We start from the raw sequence: 14,437 nt of genomic DNA, 5'->3' as shown, positions 1-14,437 counted from the left end.
TTTTTTTTTATTCATCAACAACTATGTTCTCAATCAACCAAAAAGATTCATAAATATCAAAGCTTAATATTTTTGGACGTTGGAGTGTTTTTTTTTTACATTTGGCTATCTTAGGAGGATATCTGTTTGTGCAAGTAACTATTACTGTACAGAATTATCAGCCAGCTTAATAAAAACCAAATATATTTCCATCTCACTTGTTTATTTTTACCAGGTAAACCAATATAAAGCGGGCTTTACACGCTACAATTTATCTAACGATGTGTCGGCGGGGTCACGTCGTAAGTGACGCATATCCGATATCCGGCATCGTTAGTTACATTGTAGCGTGTAATACCTCCGTGCGATTGCGATTGAACGTTAAAACGTTGATCGCATGCACGTCGTTCAATTACTAAAAATTGAACGTCAGGTTGTTCAAATTTTTCCCGAGGCAGCACACATCGCAGTGTGTGACACCCCGGGAATGATGAACACAGCTTACCTGCGTTCCGCGGCTCCCGCTGGCAATGCGGAAGGAAGGAGGTAGGCGGGATGTTTACGTCCCGCTCATCTCCGCCCCTTTGCTTCTATTGGCCGGCTGCCGTGTGACGTCGCTGTGACGCCGAACGTCCCTCCCCACTCCAGGAAGTGGATGCTCGCCGCCTACAGCGGTCGTATGGAAGGGTAAGTCCATGTGGCGGGAAATAATCGTTTGTGCGTCATCAAATTGAATGTGCTGCACATACGAGGGGGGTGGATCATATCGCATACGATATCGTATGTTATATCGTAAGGTGTAAAGCAGGCTTTACTGCACAAAATTTAGAAATAAACATTTCTGACATGCAAAAACAAAACCCCCAAAAATTAGTGACCAATATAGCCACCTTTCTTTATGATGACAATCAACAGCCTACCATCCATAGATACTGTCAGTTGCTTGATCTGTTTATGGTCAACATTGTATGCAGCAGCCACCACAGCCTCCCAGACACTGTTCCGAGATGTGTACTGTTTTCCCTCCCTGTAGATCTCACATTTTATGAGGGACCACAGGTTCTCTATGGGGTTCAGATCAGGTGAACAAGAGGGCCATGTCATTATTTTTTCATCTTTTAGACGTTTTCTGGCCAGCCATGCTGTGGAGTAGTTGGATGCATGTGATGGAGCATTGTCCTGCATGAAAATCATGTTTTTATTGAGCGATTCCGACTTCTTCCTGTACCACTGCTTGAAGAAGTTGTCTTCCAAAAACTGGCAGTAGGTCTGGGAGTTGGGCTTCACTCCATCTTCAACCCAAAAAGGTCCCACAAGTTCATCTTTGATGATACCAGCCCATACCAGTACCCCACCTCCACCTTGCTGGCGTCTGAGTCAGAGTGGAGCTCTCTGCCCTTTACTGATCCAGCCTCTGGCTCATCCATCTGGCCCATCAAGAGTCACTCTCATTTCATCAGTCCATAAAGCCTTTGAAAAATCAGTCGTACTCTTAAGATATTTGTTGGCCCAGTCTTGACGTTTTATGTTTCTTGTTCAAAGGTGGTCGTTTTTCAGCCTTCCTTACCTTGGTCATGTCCCCGAGTATGCCACCATTCTGTCTGTCTCTCTTCCAGTAGTGGACACACACCAACCGCCACCGGGTATAACTTTCTCCAGGGATCCCCAGTCCTCAGCTCCATTCCCTTCCTCTAGGTGTTATCAGCCCTGGTCTCGTGGCATCTCCTCAGCAGGGAGCTGTCCTGTGTAAGTCTGCACTCTGCTACAGCCTCTGATGTTCTGACAAACTTTCTGTGTGTTCTGTACTAAACTCACTCCTATTCAGGCCCCCCTCCCCTTGGTTGTCATGGGGACCTGCCTGTGTCCAGCCACCTGCTCATTAACGAGACAGGATGAGTCATGGACTCAAAACTTCATGCTGCAAAAGCTATTAACTCCTTCCTGCCAGTGTGATGTGAGTGTGTGTTGTGGGGACTCTTCTTCCTCCTGCCCGGGAAAAATGGGGTAACATTTAATACCCTGTAACGACCCGTTTACAGGGGCATTACAAATGCATCACCAGAACCTCAATGGGCACATGAATACATCACGAGAACCACCAGCAGTAAATAAATACAACAGTACAAGTGTATGTCACCAGAACCACCGTAAATACATGAATACATCACCAAGCTTATTACAGCAATCAAAATACAGCAATCAATTGTAATGTCAAATAAGTCCCATATACATTATTATTTGTTGAACCTACAACTCTCAGTATGTCCTTAAAAATAGTACAAAGATTCTGGGATTTATTGTTATAAGTAATACAACTGCGGACCATACATGAACCAGAGTACTGATGAAATGTAGTCAGTATCAACAAGTAAATATTTGCATCTCGTTACCTTATAGAGGACATCTTCTCTGAGTGAGTTGTTTCTTTCTTTTTCTCTCCATGTTGTCCAGATGCCATGATGACTTTTCACATCCACAACTCTTCTCTGCAGACATCCCTTTTCTCTGGTCTGCAGCACATCCAGACATGGTGGCCTTAAAAATAAGAGTGTTATTAAAATGCCCTCAGAAAAACAATATATGTTCATATTATGCCCTAAATAAGCCTCTCATGGTATATGCCATTATCAGCTATAATCACTACATTGTCTGACATTTTCAGCTATACCCACCACACTGTCTGCCATTATCAGCTAAAACCACTACAGTGTCCACCCTTAAAAACCACGGCCTATACCATGGCTGTCTTCTCTCCACTTTTTTCCCTTACACGCTCTATATCACAACACCACCACACTGTCTACCACCATGCTAACCTCTCTCCATACTGTGCCTCCTTTTCACACTGCCTCACTCCATATCCATTCTGTGCCCGTTTTCACATTATGCCATCATACTGTTCACTTCCATGTCTTCTCCAAATTGTAACTCTCTCCCCATACTGTCCCCCTATATGGTATGATGATCACCACAGGCGTTCATACCGTATGATATCCACAACAGCCCCCATTATACATTATGATGTCCACTATAGCCCCACATGAAGTATTATGTCCACTACAGCCCCCAATATACAGTATGACGTCCACCACAGCCAACTATACAATATGGTCACCACAGCCCCTATATAATATGGTCACCACAGCCCCCTATATAATGCAATGTCTTCAACAGCCCCAATATGGTATGGTCATCACAGCCCCTTAACAGTATTATGTCTCCACAGTCCCCAGTATAATGTCTCCCAAAGTCCCCTATACATTATGATGTCCCCCAAGTACCCCTATACAGTATGATGTCCCATAGCCAAGGTATAATGTCCAGCACAGTTCCCAGTATAATGTTTCCCACAGTTTACCATATAATATGATGTCCACACAGCCAGCCCCTCTTGTAATGCCCCCACAGCCAGCCCCACTTATGTCACCACAACCAGCCCCATGTATGTTACCACAGCCAGCCGCACGTATGTCCTTACAGTCTGCCCCAGAGCCAGCCCCTCTTGTAATGTCCCCACAGCCAGTCCCACATATATGTCACCCCAGTCAGCCCTATGTATGTCACCACAGTCAGACCCACTTATGTCCCCACAGTCTGTTGCACAGCAAGCCCCTCATATGTCACACGGCTTGCCCAACGTATGTCACCACAGCCTGCCCAACTTATGTCATCACAGCCAGCCACTCATATGTCCCCCACAGCCAGCCCTTCTTATGTTCCCAGAGCTTGCCCCATGTTTGTCTCCATAGTCAACCCTTCTTATGTCCCCACAGCCAGACCCATGTATGTCCCCACAGTCAGTCCCTCCCATGTCCCCACAGCCAACCTTCTTATGTCAACACAGCCAGTGCCTCTTATGTCCTCACAGCCTGCCCCACATTTGTCCCCACAGCCAGCTCCAGTTATGTCCCCACAGCCAGTCCCCTGTACATCCTCACAGGCAGCACCATGTATGCCACCACAGCCATCCCCTCTATGTCCCCATAGCCAGCCTCTCTTTTGTCCCCACAACCCACCCCATGTCCGTCCTCGCAGCGAGTCCCACATGTCTCCACAGCCCATCCAATGTATGTCCCTAAAGCCAGTCCTACATATGTCTACACAGCAAGCCCCACATTTCTCAATAGTCAGCCCCTATTGCAAAGCCCCGCCATTCAGTGGCAAAGAGAAATAAAAAAATCTTATATTCACTTAATCCAGGTTCTCAGTCCAGCGTAGCTCCATTTCCTCTTCAATCCTGTTTACTAGGGGGCTCTGAATGGCATGATGATATCACTGCATTGTGCCAGCCGACATCCCCTGCATGTGCTGTCTCCAGCAGAGTGAAGGCCAAGAAAGGCCTGTATTTTGCTGGATTTCCCGGTGGGGCAGAGACCTGCTTACAACTCCTCTGCTGGCGGCACTAACAGCAATTGTATTTGTGTCTGATGGATGCATATATAATTGAGTGCAGGGAGGAAGCTATGACATGGCACAGGCAGAGAGAAGGGTGAGCAGTGTCCCTGACTGACTTCGCTCACCTCCATGCCTGTGCAGCGGCTGTGAGTGCGCTGAATGACTATAGCCATATAATGGCGCCAGGAGGTCACAGGCATTCAGCTATGTCAATTACCCCTCCTCCAAAGTGCAACCCCCTCAGGGAGGTAGGAGATACCGCTCTAGGTGGGTGCCTACTCCTCATCCCGGCCCTAATCGTGGGTGCTTGGATGTTTCATCCATGAAACGACGACCACAATGCATTGGCTTGCTTCCCTGCATGATGTATACATGCACCACAGGGAGAGCCATTCATAGTCTCCGAATAGCTTTCACTTGGGTTAAAGCAATGTTTTCAGATGTAGTGTGTCAAAAGAAAAAAAAATTCCCTCCCTCCCCCCGGAAATGCTTTCTTTATGGCTGGCGGTATGTGGGTGGAGAGCTAGACTACGCAATCATGGACTTCCATTATATTCATTGCTTGAGGTGAGCACTTTCAGAGCCTCTGACCTGCTCGACTCAAGGACGGAGCTCCAGAGCATTTTAGTGCTCACCCATCCCTAGTCAATATTAACTTTAGAAATCTATTTACTTAGAAGATTGGTGATGTGTTCTATTCCTATAGGCTCTAATGGGCCCAATTCTAATGGCTAGAGGCATGCCAAATCTGTTTTGTGTGAGGATATTGTGTTGGGATAGTATACATAAACTAGATACTGAATGTTAACGCCCTGTTTCATTAAGACTAGCATTTTGTACACCAATCTTAATTAGGGGTGTGCAGGAGTAAGATGCACCAAATTCATAAAGAGGTGCATGCCACTTATTGAATTTAGCGCATCTTACGAGTGTTGTATACTGTCATATGCCTCCACTCTTAATGAATTTATTGGGCGGACATTGTCACGCTTTATCTTTGTTGGCACTAGCCAAAAGGCATAATGAAAAGCATTTCTTTTGCACAGCTTCGCATTTTTCCAAAAACTTTATTTTAAAGGATTTTGGCTTCAACACTGATAAATTGGGTGCAAAGTGTTTTCTTCAATAAGAGTTAATTGACAGACACATATATTTGTAACGGAAAACTGCTGTATCTATATTAGGACATTGTACAATATGGTTTGCCAATCATGGAGTCTAAACATGGGGTGGATTGAGCATTCCAAAATTTCTAGAGTATGATTATAATATTGTCAGAAGTAATTTTAACATAAAATGATCAATTTATAGCAAATCTACATTTTGATATTTGCCAGAAAATTCGAGAATACTCTACATTTAGAGTTTCTTGGGAGCATTGCTAATGATGAAGTAATATATTAATTATAATATAAATATAATAATAATATATAATAACTAGAAGGTGGCCCGATTCTACGCATCGGGTATTCTAGAATTTACGTATTGTGTAGTTAATGTATGATTTTTGTTATATATATATATATATATATATATATATGTAGATGTTGTTGTCTATAGTTACCAAGTGTTTGTGTAGGGCGCTGTACATGTTCTGGGTGTTGTCTGGGTGTGGCGGGGGGCGAGAGTGTTGTTGTATATGTGTTGCGTGTGTTGCGTTGTTTGTGGAGCGCTGTGTGTCTGTAGCGTTGTGTGTGTGTGTGTTGCGCGGTTTGTGTGGGTGTGGTGTGTATTGGGGGGAGGTATGTTTTGTGCAATGTGTGTGTTGTGCGGTATGTGCGTATATTTATGTATGCTGCGGTGTTTGTGTGTTGGGTGTTGTGTGTGTGCAGCGTTGTCTGTGTGTGTGGGTGTCTATGTAGGGCAGAGTTTGTGGTTCCCAGTGTGTGTGTGCTGTGTTGTATGTGTGTGTGTGTTGGGGGGAGGTGTGCACCTCCCATCATGCTCCATCCCCCATGCTGCGCACCCCCCATCTTGCTCCATCCGCCATGTTGCGCACTCCCAAACGTGCTCCATCCCCCATGCTGCGCACTCCCCATCGTGCTCCATGCCCAATGCTGCGCACCCCCATCGTGCTCCATCCCCCATGCTGCACCAGCATCAGCCTCTCTCCTCCCAGCATCAGCCTCTCTCCTCCCAGCATCAGCCTCCCTCCTCCCAGCATCAGCCTCTCTGTCCCCAGCATCAGCCTCTCTGTCCCCAGCATCAGCCTCTCTCCTCCCAGCCTCAGCCTCCCCCAGCATCAGCCTCTCTTCTCTAAGCCTCCCCCCTCCCAGCCTCCCTCCTCCCAGCCTCCCCCAGCATCAGCCTCCCCCTCCCAGCCTCCCCCAGCATCAGCCTCCCCCTCCCAGCTTCCCCCAGCATCAGCCTCTTGCCTACCAGCCTCCCCCAGCATCAGCCTCTCTCCTCCCAGCCTCCCCCAGCATCAGCCTCTCTCCTCCCAGCCTCCTCCAGCATCAGCCTCTCTCCTCCCAGCCTCCCCCAGCATCAGCCTCCCCCTCCCAGCCTTCCCCAGGATCAGCCTCTCTACTCCCAGCCTCCTCCAGCATCAGCCTCTCTCCTCCCAGCCTCCCCCAGCATCAGCCTCCCCCTCTCAGCCTTCCCCAGGATCAGCCTCCCTCCTCCCAGCCTCCCCCAGCATCAGCCTCCCTCCTCCCAGCCTCCTCCAGCATCAGCCTCCCTCCTCCCAGCCTCCCCCAGCATCAGCCTCCCCCAGCATCAGCCTCTCTCCTCCCAGCGTCCCCCAGCATCAGACTCTCTCCTCTCAGCCTCCCCCAGCATCAGCCTACCCCAGCATCAGCCTACCCCAGCATCAGCCTCTCTCCTCTCAGCCTCCCCCAGCATCAGCCTACACCCTCCCAGCCTCCCTCAGCATCAGCCTACCCCAGCATCAGCCTACCCCAGCATCAGCCTCTCTCCTCCCAGCCTCCCCCAGCATCAGCCTCCCCCTCCCAGCCTTCCCCAGTATCAGCCTCTCTCCTCCCAGCCTCCCCCAGCACGCCGTGCTCCTCTGCCGACACTCACAGATCCGATCGCATACACTCACACACACACACTCACACATCAGAGCACACTCACACACATCCGATCGCATACACTCACACACACACCACACACACACACTGACAGTATCGCACATACGCGCTCACACAATCACAACATCCGGAGATACCACATGCTTCTGGCCATGTGATCCTCCGGCAGGTCCTGGAAGGTCACTCCACAGTATCGCCGCCGAGAAGCAAGCGATATCCCAGGATGTTGTGAGTGTGTGGATGCGATGTGATGTGTGTGTGAGTGAGTGTGATCTGATGTGTGTGTTGTTATGTGTGTGCGTGTGTATGTTCCGCCGCTGCAGGACCTTGATGCGCTGGTAACTATGCTACCATGGTTACCAGCGTATCCCGTCCCCCGCTCGCACGGGAGCCCACACCAGCATACGGCGGCAACCCCAGCAATGCGAGGGTATGTGTCGGCTGGGTTGGCGGCGTACGCTGATGTGGGCTCCCGGGGGTACAGTACTCACCTGGGAGTCGTGGCTCCGTGTCGGTTCGGGGAATGCGTGCGGGGGGCGGGGCCAGAGCGAGCGTGCATTGTGTGAGGGGGGCGGGGCGTGGCCGAGTTGCCAATGCGTGCCGGGGCGAGAGGCCAATCCGTGTGGGCTGCGGAGCCTGGGCGAGCGGCCAGCCAATCCGTGTGCGAGCGGAGCCTAGGCGAGCGGCCAATCCGTGCGGGGGGGCGGGGCCATGGTGAGCCCAGCGGCCAATCAGCTTTGTGTCACCGTAAGGACACAATTTTGGAGCAAGACAGACAGACAGACAGACAGAATACGGCAATTATATATATAGATAATAAATGATATAATAATTAATAGTAATATACATATTCTTCAGTTCTTATAAGTATTTTGGCAATGCCAGACTACAATGCACTGCTTTGGGAAAACACCGCAAAAACCATCCTTGACCTATAAATTGGAGAAGTTACGAGGTTTTATTGAATCAAAACAGGAGTATGCGTCAGAAACCAAAGTGTGTCGGTTGAGTTTTCCAATGTAATGGAAATATCTAGTTAAACGTTCTTAGATTAGCTTGATAATATAGGTCATTTAGTGATCAAATCTTCCCAATCTAGTTGTATTGTCTCACATTTCCTTAATTGAAGACGGTAAGAGCTCAGTTGTATGCATACAATCATCTGCTATGTATGGCAGGTATAGAAATAAAATATGGGTATCCATCTGCTTTACTTTTAGGACACCGCCAAAATAATCTAGCTGCTTGCTGAGAAACAGGTGCTGTGTCCAGTTAACAGTAGAAATCCTCAAATTTTCTATATTTCATGGAATAGATGAGGAATAGATGGCTCTCAGTAAATGTTCTGTGTATCTAAAGGAATTATAAGATAAGCCATCATCAGCCCAAAAATATTGCTTGGCCCAAAAAAGGAGCCATATGTCCATAACCCATTTGGACATCCAGGTAAGATGACTTCCGTCTCTCCATTGGCTTGTAAGTATAATATATTCCTCTATAACCATCTGTTATACTCTTCTGACCTTAATAAGAAAGGACCAGTTAGAATTATAAACCTTTATCTTGACTATACTGTATGATCTGGGTAACTTAGTTGGAACTGACTGTATATAACAATAATCATTATAAATATTGATAGGCATGATAATTAGACTGTAATCATAGAGGTTAGGGTCTCTCACACAGAACTGAAATCAGTCTGGTAGCTAAAATGAGTCTCATATGGGATTATACACCGTGTGCAGAATTATTAGGCAAGTTGTATTTTAAAGGGTTTTTTTTTATTCATCAACAACTATTTTCTCAATCAACCAAAAAGATTCATAAATATCAAAGCTTAATATTTTTGGACGTTGGAGTGTTTTTTTTTTACATTTGGCTATCTTAGGAGGATATCTGTTTGTGCAAGTAACTATTACTGTACAGAATTATCAGCCAGCTTAATAAAAACCAAATATATTTCCATCTCACTTGTTTATTTTTACCAGGTAAACCAATATAAAGCGGGCTTTACACGCTACAATTTATCTAACGATGTGTCGGCGGGGTCACGTCGTAAGTGACGCATATCCGATATCCGGCATCGTTAGTTACATTGTAGCGTGTAATACCTCCGTGCGATTGCGATTGAACGTTAAAACGTTGATCGCATGCACGTCGTTCAATTACTAAAAATTGAACGTCAGGTTGTTCAAATTTTTCCCGAGGCAGCACACATCGCAGTGTGTGACACCCCGGGAATGATGAACACAGCTTACCTGCGTTCCGCGGCTCCCGCTGGCAATGCGGAAGGAAGGAGGTAGGCGGGATGTTTACGTCCCGCTCATCTCCGCCCCTTTGCTTCTATTGGCCGGCTGCCGTGTGACGTCGCTGTGACGCCGAACGTCCCTCCCCACTCCAGGAAGTGGATGCTCGCCGCCTACAGCGGTCGTATGGAAGGGTAAGTCCGTGTGACGGGAAATAATCGTTTGTGCGTCATCAAATTGAATGTGCTGCACATATGAGGGGGGTGGATCATATCGCATACGATATCGTATGTTATATCGTAAGGTGTAAAGCAGGCTTTACTGCACAAAATTTAGAAATAAACATTTCTGACATGCAAAAACAAAACCCCCAAAAATTAGTGACCAATATAGCCACCTTTCTTTATGATGACAATCAACAGCCTACCATCCATAGATACTGTCAGTTGCTTGATCTGTTTATGGTCAACATTGTATGCAGCAGCCACCACAGCCTCCCAGACACTGTTCCGAGATGTGTACTGTTTTCCCTCCCTGTAGATCTCACATTTTATGAGGGACCACAGGTTCTCTATGGGGTTCAGATCAGGTGAACAAGAGGGTCATGTCATTATTTTTTCATCTTTTAGACGTTTTCTGGCCAGCCATGCTGTGGAGTAGTTGGATGCATGTGATGGAGCATTGTCCTGCATGAAAATCATGTTTTTATTGAGCGATTCCGACTTCTTCCTGTACCACTGCTTGAAGAAGTTGTCTTCCAAAAACTGGCAGTAGGTCTGGGAGTTGGGCTTCACTCCATCTTCAACCCAAAAAGGTCCCACAAGTTCATCTTTGATGATACCAGCCCATACCAGTATCCCACCTCCACCTTGCTGGCGTCTGAGTCAGAGTGGAGCTCTCTGCCCTTTACTGATCCAGCCTCTGGCCCATCCATCTGACCCATCAAGAGTCACTCTCATTTCATCAGTCCATAAAGCCTTTGAAATATCAGTCGTACTCTTAAGATATTTGTTGGCCCAGTCTTGACGTTTTATGTTTCTTGTTCAAAGGTGGTCGTTTTTCAGCCTTCCTTACCTTGGTCATGTCCCCGAGTATGGCACCCCTTGTACTTTTTGATACTCCAGTAACGTTGCAGCTCTGAAATATGGCCAAACTGGTGGCAAATGGCATCTTGGCAGCCTCACACTTGATTTTCCTCAATTCATGGGCAGTTATTTTGTGCCTTTTTTGCCCAACACGCTTCTTGCAACCCTGTTGGCTATTTGCCATGAAACGCTTGATTGTTTGGTGATCACACTTCAATAGTTTGGCAATTTCAAGACTGCTGCATCCCTCTGCAAGACATCTCACAATTTTAGACTTTTCAGAGCCCGTCAAATCTCTCTTCTGACCCATTTTGCCAAAGGAAAGGAAGTTGCCTAATATTTAAGCACACCTTATATAGGGTGTTGATATCATTACACCACACCCCTCCTCATTACAGAGATGCACATCACCTGATTTACTTAATTGGTAGTTGGCTCTCAAGCCTATACAGCTTGGAGTAGGACATGTATAAAAAGTATCATGTGATCAAAATACTCATTTGCCCAATAATTCTGCACACAGTGTACAGAAAAATAAACCACATCTATGCTAATAGTATGCTGTGTTTTGCAATTACTATATTAATTTAGTTTAATAATGAAAATAATATTTACACATAATTTTAATATAAGTAGAATAAATAATTTTTAAAATTTAAACCCATTGGAATGCGAGTGTTGAGTTTTAATATCCAATGTGCTTCGCATTTCCTGAGTAGATATGTCCAATGACCTCCACGCAAGGGCAGATTAACTCTTTCTATACCATGGACTTGTAATGAGTCAATGTTACTCTTTTTTATGGATTTTTCACAATAATTCTTCAAAGTTTTTCCAAGATACTTAATTGGTAGTTGGCTCTCAATCCTATACAGCTTGGAGTAGGACAACATGTATAAAAAGTATAATGTGATGAAAATACTTATTTGCCTAATAATTCTGCAGACCGGGCTATAGGGTTCGGTTAACAGAAAAATAGGTCAATTTATAAATCAGGTTTATGAAACTAGACTTAGTATCACCTCCAAAATATTCTGGAAAGTACACATAAAACTAAATTCACACTAGTGCTTTGGAGTTCCTTTATTTGTAACCTTACAGTAACATAAAAATAGAACTGATGCAAGAACCTGATCTAACTCAGGTCCGACGTAGCCCAGCACCACGTATTTCCCTGTCCATCCACGAAAATCTATGGAGCAACATTCTAACACTCCATAAACTTTGAGCAGCAGCCACTCCCGATTCATGCTGCACCCCGCAAGACCTGGCGACTGTGAACAGCAATAACATTATTGATGTCACCGCTCATCAGAATCGCCAAGCCTCATCCAATTTTGAAAAATATATTTTTTTTATCTTAAATTTAAACAACAACAATGTATGGAAGTATTTTAGATCTTGTCTGAAAAAGAATATGCACTATCAATTTTGCTATCTATTTAATAAAAAAATACGGAATTAAATCTGAAGATATCAGAAGTAGAAAATTTTAAAAATGTTACACATGAAACAGAAAAATAAATACATATATATATATATATATATATAATATATATATATATATATATATATATATATACTAGCTGTAGTACCCGGGCGTTGCCCCGGATAGTAACTGTCTCTGTCTCTCTCCCAGTCTCTGTCTGTGTGTCACTGTCTGTCTGTCTGTCTGTCTGTCTCTTTCTTTGTATCTCTATCTCTCTATTTAATTCCCCATCTGTCTCTTTCCAGGTCTGTATCTTTCCCAGGTCTGTCTCTTTCCCTGTCTGTCTCCCCGTCTCTTTTCCTGACTCTTTCCCTGTGTCCATCTCTTTGTCTGTGTCTTTTCCTGTCTGTCTCTTTCCCTGTATGCCTGTCTCTGTCCTTGTCTGTCTCTATTTCTCTGTCTCTTTCACTGTCTATTTTTACCAAGGTCTTTCTCTTTCCCTATCTGTCTTTATCTTTCTCTCTGTCTGTCTCGTTCCCTGTCTGCCTGTCTCTGTCCCTGTCTGCCTGTCTCTATCCCTGTCTGCCTTTCTCTGTCTGTCTCTTAACCCATCTGTCTCTTTCCAGGTCTGTCTCTGTCTCTTTCACCGTCTCTCTCTGTCTGTCTCTATGTTTCTATCTCTCTTTCTCTTTCCCTGTCTGTGTCTGTCTGTCTCTCTGTCTGTCTAGCTGTCTCTTTCTGTCTCTCTCTGTCTCCCCACCGCCATCCTATTATCTCACAGATGAGCTTTTTATACTAACAATGTCCTTTGTTCATGTAGCAACCAATTACAGCTGCTATTAATAACGTGTAGTTCCAGGCTCCATTCACTTTATAAAGGCAGGTTTTTTGGAGAGTAACTGTAAAGCGTGGGGTTACATTTTCCTGTCAAAACATAGTCTACGATGTTCCCTGGGTCACATGAGGCGTCTGTGCAAAATTTCGTGATTGTAAATGCGATGGTGCGGATTCCTTTGGCAAACATACACACATAAATACATACATACACACATACACACATACATACAGTCAGCTTTAAATATTAGATATATACCTATAGTATAAAAAATAAATAAAATGAATCGATATGTCGTGGTAAATAGAAGCATAGCACAAAAATTGCTCTGGCCACTAAGGACCCGAATGCATGCAGGGGGAGATGGGTTGAATTGTCCATGTTTTAGCTTCGTCTGTTAATGAACATTTCCAGGTTAATCCTCCTTATCAGACTCAAAACTATGTGAAATATTCATTTCTTCACATTTCTGAAAATATGGGAGGAATGTGTGCTTCTTTATAGTCTGGTCATTGAGGTTTGCCTTTGTAAGTACGGTAATGTGTAGTGCTGATTGTGAAATCTGGGACTGTATACTGATTGACAATATACCTTTGTGAAGACGGTATCACTGTATCATGTATACAATCAGTGATTGTATACATGATACAGTGATACCGTCTTCACAAAGGTTACAATTTTTCTACATAATATATTGTGGGAATCCCCCTCTGCATTTTCAGTAATATTCCAGCTCGATAATAAACACACTTCCCTTTCGCCTATGCTTTACCACTTCCTCAGCCACTCTTCACTTTTAATCATTGTCAAGGAATTTCCCTTCAACAGAGCAAAACTTTCCTAAAGATATGAGTTTTCATTAATTTAGCATTGTGCAAATCAACCCTTATTATAGTGATGTTACACTTTGTCTTTTTGTCACAATTCTTTCACTTATCCCATCTCCAATATACTACATGTGAAGTGTAAGGAAAAAAAAATGAGTGAATTGTAAATATATAGACTTCAAAGCTCCAACTTAATGACTTTAGAAGAAATTCTTATCATGCATGCCTGGCTACTCCAGATGCTTGACCTGTCCATAACATTAGAAGAACACAAGTTCATTTACTTCTTTCATTACATTTATAAACTACGGTAAAGCTAGAATCTTATGGACCCTGGTGCAAAATTTAAACTTGTGTCCCCATAAAATCTTTGAAAAGTCACAAAAAATCTAGACGTAGTTTGACAGATGAAAAAGAAAAGTACAATTTTACTACTTACACAGTGCCTTCTTTTTGTACATCACATGGTATAAATCCACAAAAATTAAAGATATTACGGTTGTGATGTCTCCCTCAGAGGAGAAATGCACCCTTTGGAGAATATTATTAATGTCCTCATTATGGAATAATAGTATCCCTTATTTTGGCCCCCATACAATAATAGTT

The 14,437-nt window shown here is 44.6% G+C and overlaps 1 long non-coding RNA gene across 2 annotated transcripts in view; it reads right to left on the bottom strand.

Moving 5' to 3' along the window:
- Nucleotides 1–1,748, bottom strand: part of LOC142303448 (uncharacterized) — a 31,867-nt gene extending 30,119 nt beyond the window's left edge. The window contains exon 1 of one of the 2 annotated variants that reach the window (XR_012753027.1): nucleotides 870–1,748. This is a non-coding gene — a long non-coding RNA (uncharacterized LOC142303448). The remainder of the gene's footprint in view (nucleotides 1–869) is intronic. The other variant, XR_012753026.1, reaches the window with a different exon arrangement.
- Between the last annotated feature and the right edge of the window lie 12,689 nt (nucleotides 1,749–14,437).

Source organism: Anomaloglossus baeobatrachus, chromosome 4, assembly GCF_048569485.1.
Source record: "Anomaloglossus baeobatrachus isolate aAnoBae1 chromosome 4, aAnoBae1.hap1, whole genome shotgun sequence".
Classification (NCBI taxonomy): domain Eukaryota; kingdom Metazoa; phylum Chordata; class Amphibia; order Anura; family Aromobatidae; genus Anomaloglossus; species Anomaloglossus baeobatrachus.
This window is presented reverse-complemented; position numbering and strand designations above follow the sequence as displayed.